Raw genomic sequence first — 13,146 nt, 5'->3', positions numbered from 1 at the left:
GAGCAAATAAGCACTTTGTAGTGAGCCTCTGACACATGGAAATGGTGATTTATTGGCTATTTAACTCTGAGCCATCTGCTTGGGATAGTAAGAAGAGAACAATTAGATGACTCTGCCATCAGATGTGAAAGGTCAAGCTGGAAACCTACCTGGGAGGTAAAATGAATCTTGCAAGAGGTGAAGATGGGAAATAAAGGGACATCTCCCCTCAACAAACTTGTCAGCTGCCAATGACCTCCAGCCATGTTTGATAGATACATCTTATAATGTGAAATGAAATTTAGAAATTGTCTCAGATGTGTTTATATTCAATCACATGTCTGTGTCAGGCAAAAACCTCTCTGCCATCTCGAAGCTCCTGGCCAAGTTTTAGGGTGGTCAGTCTTACCAGGTGAACTTGTCTTTATCCATCTTGCATTCATTACATAAATTTACATCTTTAACTGATGCATATTGTATGCTTATTTTTCTGGAACTTTTCAAGAAAGTGGGGCAGCAGCAATAAACCCATCAAAGGTCTTGCCCTCATGGGGCCTACATCCAAATAGAAGAAGAAAGTTCAAAAATAAGTCAAAAGAGATAAAAGTCCAGAGAGTGATGATCTTTTGTTTATTCTAAAGAGTTCTTATGGAAAAGCAATGCATTTTACTACCTTCAGGTGAGAAAAATGAACCGAATTCTATAAGACTCTAGAGATTTATGAAATGGTACAAATGATCTATTATCTAACTTTTCCCTCACCTCTTTTATGGAATAGTATCTCCACCTCTCCATCAAGAATGGATTTGATTAGGCTGTGTATGTATATATATATAATATATATATATTATATGTATTAGGCTATATATATATAATATATATTAGGCTATATATATATAATATATATATATTATATATATTAGGCTGATTATAGCTATATTAGGTTAACTCTTGCTGTAGTAAGGAGTAGCAAACAAGCCCCCAAATATATAACAAGTTTAAAAGAATGTAGTGTATTTCTTGCTCATCTAACCATCTAACTCGATGGTTCTCCCCAGAGTCTTAAGGGACTGAGGCTAATGAAAACTTGGCCATCATAGTGGGGCTTCTAAAGTCTCCATGATGGTCTCAAATCCAGAAGGAGAAAAGGACCTTTGAGGGGTGTCCATGGGAGGTGTCTATGGGCCAGGTCTTGAAGTGCAAAGTGCTACACATAATTTCCACTCTCATTTTGTTGGTTAGAAATCATTTAATACATCCACCCTAAACAAAGAGAGCAGTCTTGTTGCCCAGGAAGAAGACCAGACTGCGGATTTGGTGAATGGTTAGCAGTGTCTGTCTCAGAGGCTTACTTCAAAGATGCTCTATCTTACTGTGTTGAGGCATCTTATTATTTTTTTTAACTCAACAATACATCCTGAACATTTCAATTCTCATAATGACATGAGAATTATGTGCCCAGTGAATTTAACATATTGTTGGCTATTGAGGGCATTTCAGCATTAGGGGACTACATAGGAATAAAGATGTAAATAATAGTCCAGCACATACAGCTGATCGCACCTAGGGTTCTTTCTTTATGACTAACCCAGAAGAAGAATCATAAGACCTAAAGGTTTAAGCGGTCATAAGGTTCTTCACATGCACGATTGCACTGCTTTCCAGAAAGGCTGCACCGGTCTGTACCCCTGCCACATGTTTTTGAGAAAGCTTCGCATCTAGATAGGCTACTGGCCAGAATCACATGGGGATTTGACATGTACCAAATCCCAAAAACAAACAGCAATAATTTGCTTCCCTCATTCTGAAAGTTACCAGAGAGCATCAAGGCATTTGCACAGATCCCTCCAAGGGATAAAGTGATGTGTTTGTTTTCATGCAGACAAGGATGCTTTGAGGGCAATCTGCTGGACCACGTTACCACCGTCACAGCTGTTTACCAAGTGTGTATTCAAGGCCTTCTTACATGAAGTGTTTCTTTTAACATTTTCACTAACCCTGAAAGGTGGTGATTCGTTAGAGATGAGGAAAGTGAAGGTTGAGAATTTAAAACTAAGAAACTTGTTGGAATCACAGTATTTCACAGAGCCACCCATTTGCTTGTTCTTTCAACAAATACTTATTTAGTACCTTCTATGCATCAGGCACTGTTCTAGGCATTGAGGACACAGGACTGAGTTTAAAAGATTCCAGTTTGCTCTTATGGAATTTAAAGTTTAAAGTTTAGTGGAATTAAACTCATACTTCCCTGACCTTTAATTGCAATGTCTTGCCTTCTGGATTATTATTCCTTTTTCTTTTTTCTATTAGGACTGAAGGAGTGGTCTTCTGGTGATCCATCCGTAAAAATACTTCCTTTGGGAAGACATGCAGTGTTTGTTTCCTCCCAGAGCCATCTGTCATGGTTGTGTTGAAGACAGCCACATGTGAAAGGAAGCCATTCAATCAAAACCGGGGACACTGATTACAAATATACACACATGCACGCACATATATAGTGAAACTGTACTTGTGAGATTTGTGGAAAACGTTGTTAGCTTCTTTTTTTTGGAGAAATTATTGCCTTTAGTTCAGGAAGGGCCTGCACATGTCTTCCTCCTCACCATGTACAATTTACTCTAATTGTGAATGGCTTGACACTAAAGTGCTTTGGAAAAAGTTCCAGTTTTTAAGACAGGTTAAATGAACTACTTCATCAAATGTCAAGGAGTTGGAGTTTCCTGGCACTCTGCTGGCTGCCACATTAATCTGCTCTGACCAGCGAGTTTCCTTTATTGCTTCTTAAACCCTTCACCATGATATGATCAGGACGCAATAAATGTAGAATGAGATTTTCTTAGCACATAACTGCCATACATTTGTCAGGTAGTGAAGATACTTGCCTTGTGGGGCCTTACAGATGCATTCCCTGGTGATCCTTCTCAGTTCTCTTGTATAGGGCCATGATGCATGTGAGTGCCAAAATCCACTGTAAATGTACAGTGACTATTTTGCTACTGCTAATATCAATACTAATGAAGTAGTGCTTTTTATGACAATTAACACAAGGATGATGATGGTGGTGATCATGAGAAGGACTGTGATGATAAGCAAATACATGAGCACTTTCTATGTTCCAAGCACTGTATTACATGCCTTACATGGATTATCTCCCATGAATGGATAGATGCTAGGATTACCTCCATTTTTCAGATGAGCAAGCAGCCTGAGAGAGAAACTGGCCATTAGAAAGTGGCAGAGAGTCATCTCTTGATCAGAATCAGGAAACTTGAGAGTTTAAGCCACTTTGGAGAAAACCTCATTCAATGGCTTCATTTTAAAGGTGAAGAGATTGAGGCTGAGCTTGTGGGAAGTGCCCCTTAGCCCCACGGTGGGCTGCTGAGCCTTACCTTGTGTCTGGGTTTCTCAAGGTCTAAGCTGATGCACGGACTTCCAAAACCCCTTCATGTCCAAACAATAGCTGGCATGTTCTGCCTGGCAGTATTAGAATAATCTAGTGAAATGCTTCTGCTTCTGGGCTCTGGACTTAAGTAGAACTGGACTGAACCCTTGCTCTGCCACTTCAAAGCTGTATAGCTTCAGACAAATGGTTTAATCTGAGTCTCAATGTTCTCTCCTGTAGCATGGGGATAGCTATTGACATCAGAGGGCTGTTACAAGAATCAATAAGATAATGTATGTTATGTGATTATCTTAACCCCCCTCTTTGCATATCCTATTTGCTCATTAATTAGAGTTGTTAGTACAGTAGTAATAATCTCAAATTTGGTAAGCAGAAATCCATTATACAGAGTTACTATAGCATCGTTGCAGCAATACCAGAGTTAAATGGTATTCATCAAAGCAGTTGAACCTACAATAGTGTAGGTCTGCTATAATGCAATGAGCCCATAGAGCAGATATGAGTTATGCTTCCTCCTCTAACACTATAAGTTGAATGAACTCTCTAATATCATCACAGTATACCCTCAAAGGCAGGGGAATACTGCAATTATAAATGACAGCTGAGAAGAATAATGGTCACCATATTGGAAGTAAATGTTAGTAGAAACCCAGCAAACTTTTACTCATTAATTTAAGGGAAAGCTTTCCCTAGTAATGCTTACATGAGTACATTAGAAATACAGTAGTCCAGGGGTGCCTGGGTGCCTCATGTGGTTAAGTGTCTGACTCTTGGTTTTGTCTCAGGTCATGATCTCAGAGTCATGGGATTGAGCTCAGTAATGGGCTCTGTGCTCAGCAGGGATTCTGCTTGAGATTCTCTCCTTCTGCCCCTCCCTCCCCCAACTTGCATGCACTCTTTTTCTCTCTCTAAAAAAAAAAAAAAAGAAAGAAATACAACAGTCCATGACAAGTGTTGGGAAAGTATCTCCAAAAGAAATCCATGCAGGTATAGGAAATTGCTAAAGAAATTATTTTCTGAGGTGCATCATGAGTCCTTACACATTTACCTCACAAGAAAGCCTTTCAGTACTTCCTTGAAAGTTGTCAGAACTTTGGTAGAATGCTCTAGCAATGGTTGCAGTGATATGCAAATCAGATTTCTTTTCTCAGTGATATTTGTCCACTCCACTGGCTGCAATCTCCTCTTCCCATAAATCATCCTGCTCTGGTGTATGTCATCTCCTCAGGTTCAGGACTTTTATTAAACATTTCGACATACCTCTTCAAGAATCCAAAGGAAGAAGTATGGTACAAAAATATCATGAGAAAAAACTAAAACTAAATGGCCTTGTGAAGGAAATAATTCCGTGGTGACCCTTTTATGATGTCTATGATGTCATATTTTTTAAGCATCCATGTATTTCATCCACTCTTACATCCACTCCTGTTGCTAAGGAGAGTATACATGATGGTGGTTGTGAAGTGCTTACACTGCAAATCCCAGGTTTCTACCAACAGAAATGTCATGCCATCCATGTTTTGCCCAATGCCTGTTCTTTCAGTTGTTCTCCCTGACAAAGGAAGTAGACTGATACGTGTTTGAGAAGTAGCATAAGCAGATTGTGGACAGAACTACCAAAGAGAACACAAAGGCTGGACACCAGACACTCAGATCAGAGAAAAGAAAGAGGAAGACTCACATCACTACCCAAATAAGGTGAGCATCCATTCATTCCTCTGGCAAGAAGGTGGCAGGTAAGTTGGCACTTCTTAGAAAAAGTTACCTTCTTAAGCACTACAATTGTTAGTGACCATACTTACAATGAGCTGTGTGCAAGTTCATAAGCAGAGACCAGAAAGCATCCTGGACACTTAGAAGAATGTGGGACGTTAACTCATCAGCTACACCAAAAGGAAACAGCTGAAGCAGACAAGGCAGGGAAAACAGGATTTCATGTGCGGTAGACTTCAGGGCTATTTATCATAAATGTATAAATAAGAGGATTAGCCCTTCAGTTTTCAGAGCATAAAAGTTGATCACTAAGAACTAGAAGCTGTTTTAAATTTCTGTTCTTTTTTTAAAATTTAAATTCAATTAATTAACATATAGTGTATTATTAGTTTCAGAGGTAGAGGTCAGTGATTCATCAGTCTTATATAATACCCAGTACTCATTACATCATGTGCCATCCTTAATGTCCATCACCCAGTTACCCCATCCCCACACCTCCCTCCCCTCCAGCAACCCTCATGTATACCACATGGACTCTATCCAATTATTATAGTTAAGATTCTGGTGTCTGCAGTGTCCCCAAATCAGATAAGAAGTCTCTTCACAGAGGATTCTTTAACAAGTGTATTTTTGTCTGGTTGTATTATTTGCTACGGATATATCATAACATTTGGGAAATACCGGCTTTTGTTTTCTTAATTTTCAAGATGTGAGCATATCAAGCTGAGTTATAATTTCGTAGCCAAGACAACTTTTTATCCTTTGAGTTTTTCTTTCAGATTTTCAATTCATTAGTTGATTAAATTGTTAAAACAGCCCACCACCTCCAGTAGGGATGACTCCCACAGACATATAGAGTGAACTCACTGATACAATAAAAATGAAGGATGGAGTGTTTCATTTTCAGAGACCTGCAAGTGGAAAGCATGACTGGCTTTATATATTATTCCACCCTGCTTAATACCTAATCCAATTGGGAAAGCATAGGTTCTTCTAAATTAAATTCCACTCCCCACTTCCCTAGCTTGGAACGGGGTTGCTCAGAAAAGTCACTCTCTTAGTAGCATGAAAATTCAAACACGGCCTGCATTTCACAATTATGGGAGAATTTCTGAAAGTTTAAATGGTGCTATGCCATGACTTGTACTGCTAATATCCCCAGATTCTGTATGTGGATTTCTCTGTTCCTCTTAGACTTGGTAAATACTCTGTAGGCAGGGACTGATCTTTATAGAGCCCAACAGTGTTTAGAACAGAGAGTATTACAAATGTTTATCTGAAACGGATAAATGCTCAACCAGCTCTTAGCTTTTTTTTTTTTTAAAGTAGGCTCTACACCCAACATGGGGCTTAAACTCGCAACCTTGAGACCGAGAGTCACATGCTCTACCAACTGAGCCAGCCAGGTACCCCTTCAACCTGCTCTTAGCTTTTAAGAAATTAGAAAATAGGGGCACCTGGGTGGCTCAGTTGGTTAAGCGTCTGCCCTTCGGCTCAGGTCATGATCCCAGCATCCTGGGATCAAGCCCAGCATCAGGCTCCATGCTCAGCAGGGAGCCTGCTTCTCCTTTTCCCTCTGCCTGCATGTCTGCCTACTTGTGGTCTCTCTCTCTCTGTCAAATAAATAAATAAAATCTTTAAAAAAAAAAGAAATTAAAAAATAAATTTGCTCTGGCTGCTTCTTTGAAAAACTTGTGGGCAAATTTTTGGAATGCCATACACTCCGAAATACTTTTTTCTCTGTAATTTGCTGTTCTTCTCTATTTAATTGTGCTGAGGAACACTTTTGATGACTTGTGTTGTATTTTTTAAAAAGATTGATTTATTTGGGAGGGGAAGGGGCAGAGACAGAGAGGGAGAGAGGGAGAATCTCCAGCAGACTCCCCACTGAGCATGGAGCCTGAAGCAAGACTCAATCTCAGGACCCTGAGATCAAGAGCCTGAGATCATGACCTGAGTAGAAATGAAGAATCTGACACTCAACCGACTGAGCCACCCAGGAGCCCCAGATGTCTTGTGTTGTATTATTCAAAGTCCCAGTTTTCTCTTATATATATATCTCTGTCCCTAACCACCACTAAAGACCATTAAATGGTTATGAAGAATTTTTGAGGTCAAAATCTTGGTTCCACCCCCTACCCTCATCACTGTTTATCATAAACATGTTCATAGAAATTAAGAGGAAACCACCAGGGTCAGAAGAAAACATTTCTTATTTCAATAAAAATTTTAAAATCTTTACTGTATTCAATAATTGGGCTGTAAAAAGCTCATTTAAATAAGAGGATTGGCCCTTTAGTTTTCAGAACATAAAAGCTGATCACTAAGAACTAGAACTGGTTATAAATTTCTGTTCTTTTCTTTTTTTAATTTAAATTCAATTGACTAACATACAGTGTATTATTAGTTTCAGAGGTAGAGTTCAATGATTCATCAGTTGCATGTAACAGCCAGTGCTCATTACATCACATGCCCTCCTTAATGCCCATCACCCAGTTACGCCATCTCCCTATCCACCTCCCCTCCAGCAACCCTCAGTTTGTTTCCTATAGTTAAGAGTCTCTTATGGTTTGTCTCCCTCTCTAATTTCCTCTTGTTTTATTTTTCCTCCCTTCCCGTTTGATCCTCTGTTTTGTTTCTTAAATTCCACATATGAGTGAGATCATATGATAATTGTCTTTCTCTGATTGACTTATTTCACTTAGCACAATACCCTCTAGTTCCATCCATGTCATTGCAAATGGCAAGATTTCATCCCTTTTGATGGCTGAGTAATATTTCATTATATATGTATACCATATCTTCTTTATCCATTCATCTGTTGATGGACATCTGGGCTCTTTCCATAGTTTGGCTATTGTGGACATTGCTGCTATGAACATTGGGGTGCAGGTGCCCTTTCAGATCACTACATTTGTATCTTTGGGGTAAATACCTAGTAGTGTAATTGTTGGGTTAAATTTCTATTCTAATGTCATTTATTTTCTTACAGTCTAAGTTTCCTCACCTGTAAAATGGCCTCTAAGAAATACTGACATCACATGTAAAAAACAATAGAAAATTAAAATAGTGTATAAAAAAGAAAAACTTTAAAAACTGGATACAACCAACATGATGGGTCTATTTTGCTGCTTCCAAAATTTGCATTAAGAAACTTCTGCATTCTCTAATACACTCTTTGGGCTAAATATAAATTTTATATCGAAAAAAAATTGGAGAAAGACTTCCCTCCCTAATATTGGAAAAGACACAAGTGCTGGGTGATAATCAAGATTCAGTTCAGTGGTTTGAGTGTGAGGTACAGGCACATTCTGAGCCCAGTGAGGTTCCCCAGTCACCCAGGGTGTTGGAGAAATCCCAGGCACAAGGCAAATTTTCTCTGCACCTCAAACTCTCTTTTCCAACTCTGAGGAAGAGGGAAATTACATGAGATTTACAGCCAAAAAAAAAAAGAAAGAAAAGAAAAAAAATCTCAAGTTCCAGCTCTACTAACAAAGAAATCATTGAAATGTCCAGCCTCTGAGTCTCAGTCTATAAAATGTAGAAAGGAATAGAATTTTACAGTGAGGAAATGATAACTCATCTACAATATGTATATAAAGATCCTAGCACTATTCTAGAAACTCTACAAATGTTGGATGTCTTTTAATATTCTCAAGTCACTTATCACTTATGCTGATTTTGCAGAATGAAGTTGCCCAAATTCTGTAGGAAAAGCCTTTCTGGGATCAGGCCCAAGTCCCAAACCTTTATTAAAATGCATGTAGTTATTTGATTTAAAGAGTCTTCAGAAAAAGATTTCTCCAACTTTATGCAAAGAGAGGGTTTATTTGGTCAAAACTCATTTTGTCAATTACAACAGAGTTAAGTTTTTCAGGTATCCAAAACCATTGGGGGTGAGGGGGAAAGACAACAGTGACCAAAGAAAAGTCCCATATATTAGTTCTATTGTTGCACAAAAAATTGCTCAAAACTTAGTGACTTAAGACAACACAAGTTTATTATCTCAGTTCTGTGGGGCAAGAGTCTGTCATGGCTCAGCTCTGTTCTCTACTCAGGGTCTCACACTCAACATGTTAGCTGACTGGTTCTCTTGTGGACCTGGCCGTGTTCCTCCTAGCTCATTCAGATTGTTGGCAGGATTCTGTTTCTTTTGGTTGTAGGACTGAGGTCACATTACATGGTGGACTACTAGCTGGGTGCCTTGCTCAGTTTTCTTCTCACAAGTTCTGATTTCACTTATCTTTTAAAGGGCTCATATGGGGCGCCTGGGTGGCTCAGTTGGTTAAGCGACTGCTTTCAGCTCAGGTCATGATCCCGGAGTCCCGGGATCGAGTCCCGCATCAGGCTCCCTGCTCAGCGGGGAGTCTGCTTCTCCCTCTGCCCCTCCCCCCCTCATGCTCTCTCTATCTCATTCTCTCTCTCAAATAAATAAATAAAATCTTCAAAAGAAAAAAGGGCTCATATGAATAGATCAGACCCACAAGGATGATCTCTGTATCTTAAGTTCAACTGATATGGGACTTTAATTACACCTGTAAAATCTCTTTAAGGCAATACCTCGATTAGTGTTTGGTTGAATAAGCAGGAGACAGGAATCATGAGTGGGCCATCTTTAGAGGTCTGAAAACTACAGTCTGCTTCTTCTCAATATGAGTTGACCTCAGTTTTCATAGCAGTTTCTGTTTAAGTGTCTTTTCTATAGTAAAATTCACTACTTGGAACCCTAGTTTAACTAGATTTGAAAGGAATCCACCCTGTCAAGGCTGTGTTCAGGAGTGCACAGGACCAGCATTGACTGCAAAATTGAATATTCTTTTCATGATTGCTATGACACAATATTGCTATGAATCGTATTCCATATGCTGAGGGGTGTCCTGTCCTTATTCTTTTCTGCTCTATATCATCAAGGTCATTATGCAGATTTTATGAATTGATTAAATCACTTTCAAATTGGCATGACATCAGCCTACTGATATTGGAAAAAAAAAAACACAACTGAATAAAAAAATTCTACTTAAAATAATCGTGCAATGCTTCAGTTGGAAAGAATAAAACACCAATATGATGATATACACATACATCCACCACACATATATATTTATGTATATATATATATATATATGATTATATGAAGATGTATTTTTCTGCAGCTTTGCAGCAATCTTATCCTCAGTCTTCTTTTCCTGACCTACTGCATTGGCTAGATTCTGGCTCTTTGATGACTTCATTGTGCCTATCTTCTTTTGGCTTCTTATGTGAGATCATACATTTTCCTCATTGTGTAAGCCATTTTTATTTATTGGTTTTCAGTTACTTAGAGTCAAAAACACCCTAACATATGCAATGACCCTGTTGTCATTTTATTATATCTCTCAACAGAGTGGGGAAATGGAAATGAGCTCACTTTATTGTTTACTGACAAATTTGGTGGAAGTTCTGCTGGACAAAGAAGTATAATCTATGAGATTGCATATGGGTGTGTCTATGTATGTAGATACAGTTGATTTGACTTGTCTAGATTGTAGAAAAATCTGTTCTAAGATATATTCAGCTTTGAGGGAATGCAGAGGGTGCAGGATGAATAAGAGTAGCAGTTAATGATCACCCATGGTATGCTGGGCACTGAGCCAGCTTGTGTAGGAGATGCGTGTTCTCATTAAGTCCTTATAATAAGCAAAGGAAGTAGATATTTTCTTACATGGTATGTGAGAAATGAGCTCAGAGAGGTTTAAGAAACTTCCCTAAGGTCAAGCAGATATTCAGCCATAGGACTGGGATTTGAACCCCTGTTTGGCTATAAAGCTCTTTTAACTTAGTAAGTTGCCTCCATGAAAGGCTGTAGAAAAGAAAAATAAACTCATGGGGAACTTTTATCCAATATTTTTCAAACCTATTAATTCACACTCAAAAAAGAAAAATTATTAATCATTTATTCAACAAATATTCCCAGGTCAGCAAGCATGGTCCCCACCCATTTGGAGCTTACAGTCCATGGGGAAGACAAGCATTCTTCAAATATTCACACAAATAAATTCATATTAAAACCCATTAGGGCAGGCAGCGGAGTCCATTGACAATGGCCTCTAACTTTAAGAAGGCAAGCATGGCATCATCTGCCCAGCAAAAAAGGATGAGTCCTAAACCAGAGCTTACTGAAGAGCAGAAACAGGAAATCCGGGAAGCTTTTGATCTCTTGATGCTAATGGAACTGGGACCATAGACGTTAAGGAACTGAAGGTGGCACTGGGCTTTGACCCCAAGAAAGAAGAGATCAAGAAAGTGATAAGTGATATCGATAAGGAAGGGACAGGAAAAATGAACTTCAGTGACTTTTTGACTGTGATGATTCAGAAACTGTCTGAGAAGGATACCAAAGAAGAAATTCTGAAAGCTTTCAAGCTCTTCAATGATGATGAAACTGGGAAGATATCATTCAAAAATCTAAAACGTGTGGCCAAGGAGTTGGATGAGAACCTCACTGATGAGGAGCCACAGGAAATGATCGATGAGGCTGATCGAGATGGAGATGGAGAAGCCAATGGGCAGGAGTTCCTGCGCATCATGAAAAAGACCAGCCTTTACTAAAATCAGTCTCTTCATATTGTGTGAAACCTGGGTTTTGAGGACATAAACTATTTTCTCCTACTGACCTCCCTGTATAACTTTAGTAACAATCTTGAATCTCTTTTAGGTATTTGAAAGTGTTCTTTGACATTTAAGTTCTTTGTAAGGTGACCTGCTGATTGCTTCAATTCCCCAGAGCAAAACAAAAGCACATTAGGGTGGCGAAAAGGGTCTTAAAGCTTTCACGTACCTGCATTTCTGTCTTGTATCACCTCACTCTTGTCATGGCTACCCCAGAACGACTTCTTAGACAAGCACATGTTGTATCCATGCCACCAGAAGCAGGGGACATCTGTTATAACTGACACCTGAGTGCAGCTTTCTCTTTTATAAAACCCAGTGAACTTACTCATGTGCATTTGGATGTGTGTTTATGCTATTTGTTTTGTCTTAAAAATAAAGCCTTTCTTATTAAAAAAAAAAAAAAAACACCAGGGCAAAACAGCATGAAAAATCTAACTGCTTTTCATAAATTAATTCAAATGTCACAGTGAGGAGATGCAGGACAGTCATTTCATTTGCTTTCATGAGGAAGGTATAGGACACGGTCAAACCCAGCTCTCAAATACATCTTATTATATATTCCTTTCCCTCTCTTTTCTTGTTCTTAATTCTGAGAAAAGAATTCTTTGTCCCTCTTTCAGGTACTTGCTTCTCAGCAAGTTGCTGTTTAAGGAGCAGCCCTGAGTCTCTGGAGCTTGGCTACAAGTCAGAGGAATGTTTATTTTGTTTAATTAAATTCTGTTTGCTGCAAATACTTAAGAAGTCTTACCCTTCTTTGCCTCCAGTGATTCTTCAGAGGCTCTAAAGGGGACAATTAGCAAGGGTCCTTGCCTGGGAGGACAGTCCCGCCTTGACTCGCAATGCTTCTAGGTTCCCCACTGTGGGCACAGTGGCTCAGAAGGAGACTGGGCACCTACCTGGTTACTCTCAGTCAGCTGCCCAGAGAGCTTCAGAGGGGTCTACAGAGCTCAGGTGATGCGCCAGATCAGCTAGCCAGCCTCAAACATTCTGAGTGTTTTATTACAACATCGAGGCACAAGGGGGCAGCAGTGTCCTCCAGGATAGCAGGAAATCTGATTTCTAGTTCATATTCTGAGAGTTCTTTCCCTAAACTTGTTATTGGTCTAAGTATGAGTAGATTTCTTTCCAGAAAGATATTTTCCCTTTATGAAAGGGGACTGTGAGCTCCTGTTCCCGAATTTGGTAAGTAGAATTTCATTTTTTTTTAAGTAGGCTCCTCGCCCAGCATGGAGCCGAATGTGGGGGCTCAAACTCATGACTCTGAGATCAAGAACTGAGCTGAAACCAGGAGTCAAACACTTAACAAATTGAGCCACCCAGGCGCTCCCCAAATTAGGTATATAGGAACATTAACTATTTCAAGGAAAGGGGCCCAGAAACTATTAACTCCTCTATTCTGG

The 13,146-nt window shown here is 39.2% G+C and overlaps 1 protein-coding gene and 1 pseudogene across 4 annotated transcripts in view; one reads left to right on the top strand and one right to left on the bottom strand.

Moving 5' to 3' along the window:
- The window catches only part of KCNIP4 (potassium voltage-gated channel interacting protein 4), a 1,107,243-nt gene that overhangs the window by 35,497 nt on the left and 1,058,600 nt on the right, over positions 1-13,146 (bottom strand). The window lies entirely within an intron of this gene.
- LOC110571345 lies at positions 11,175-11,683 on the top strand (annotated as a pseudogene).

This window comes from Neomonachus schauinslandi, chromosome 2 (genome assembly GCF_002201575.2).
Source record: "Neomonachus schauinslandi chromosome 2, ASM220157v2, whole genome shotgun sequence".
NCBI lineage: Eukaryota > Metazoa > Chordata > Mammalia > Carnivora > Phocidae > Neomonachus > Neomonachus schauinslandi.
Note: the sequence above shows the minus strand (reverse complement) of the source record. Positions and strands in the feature narration are given on the sequence as shown.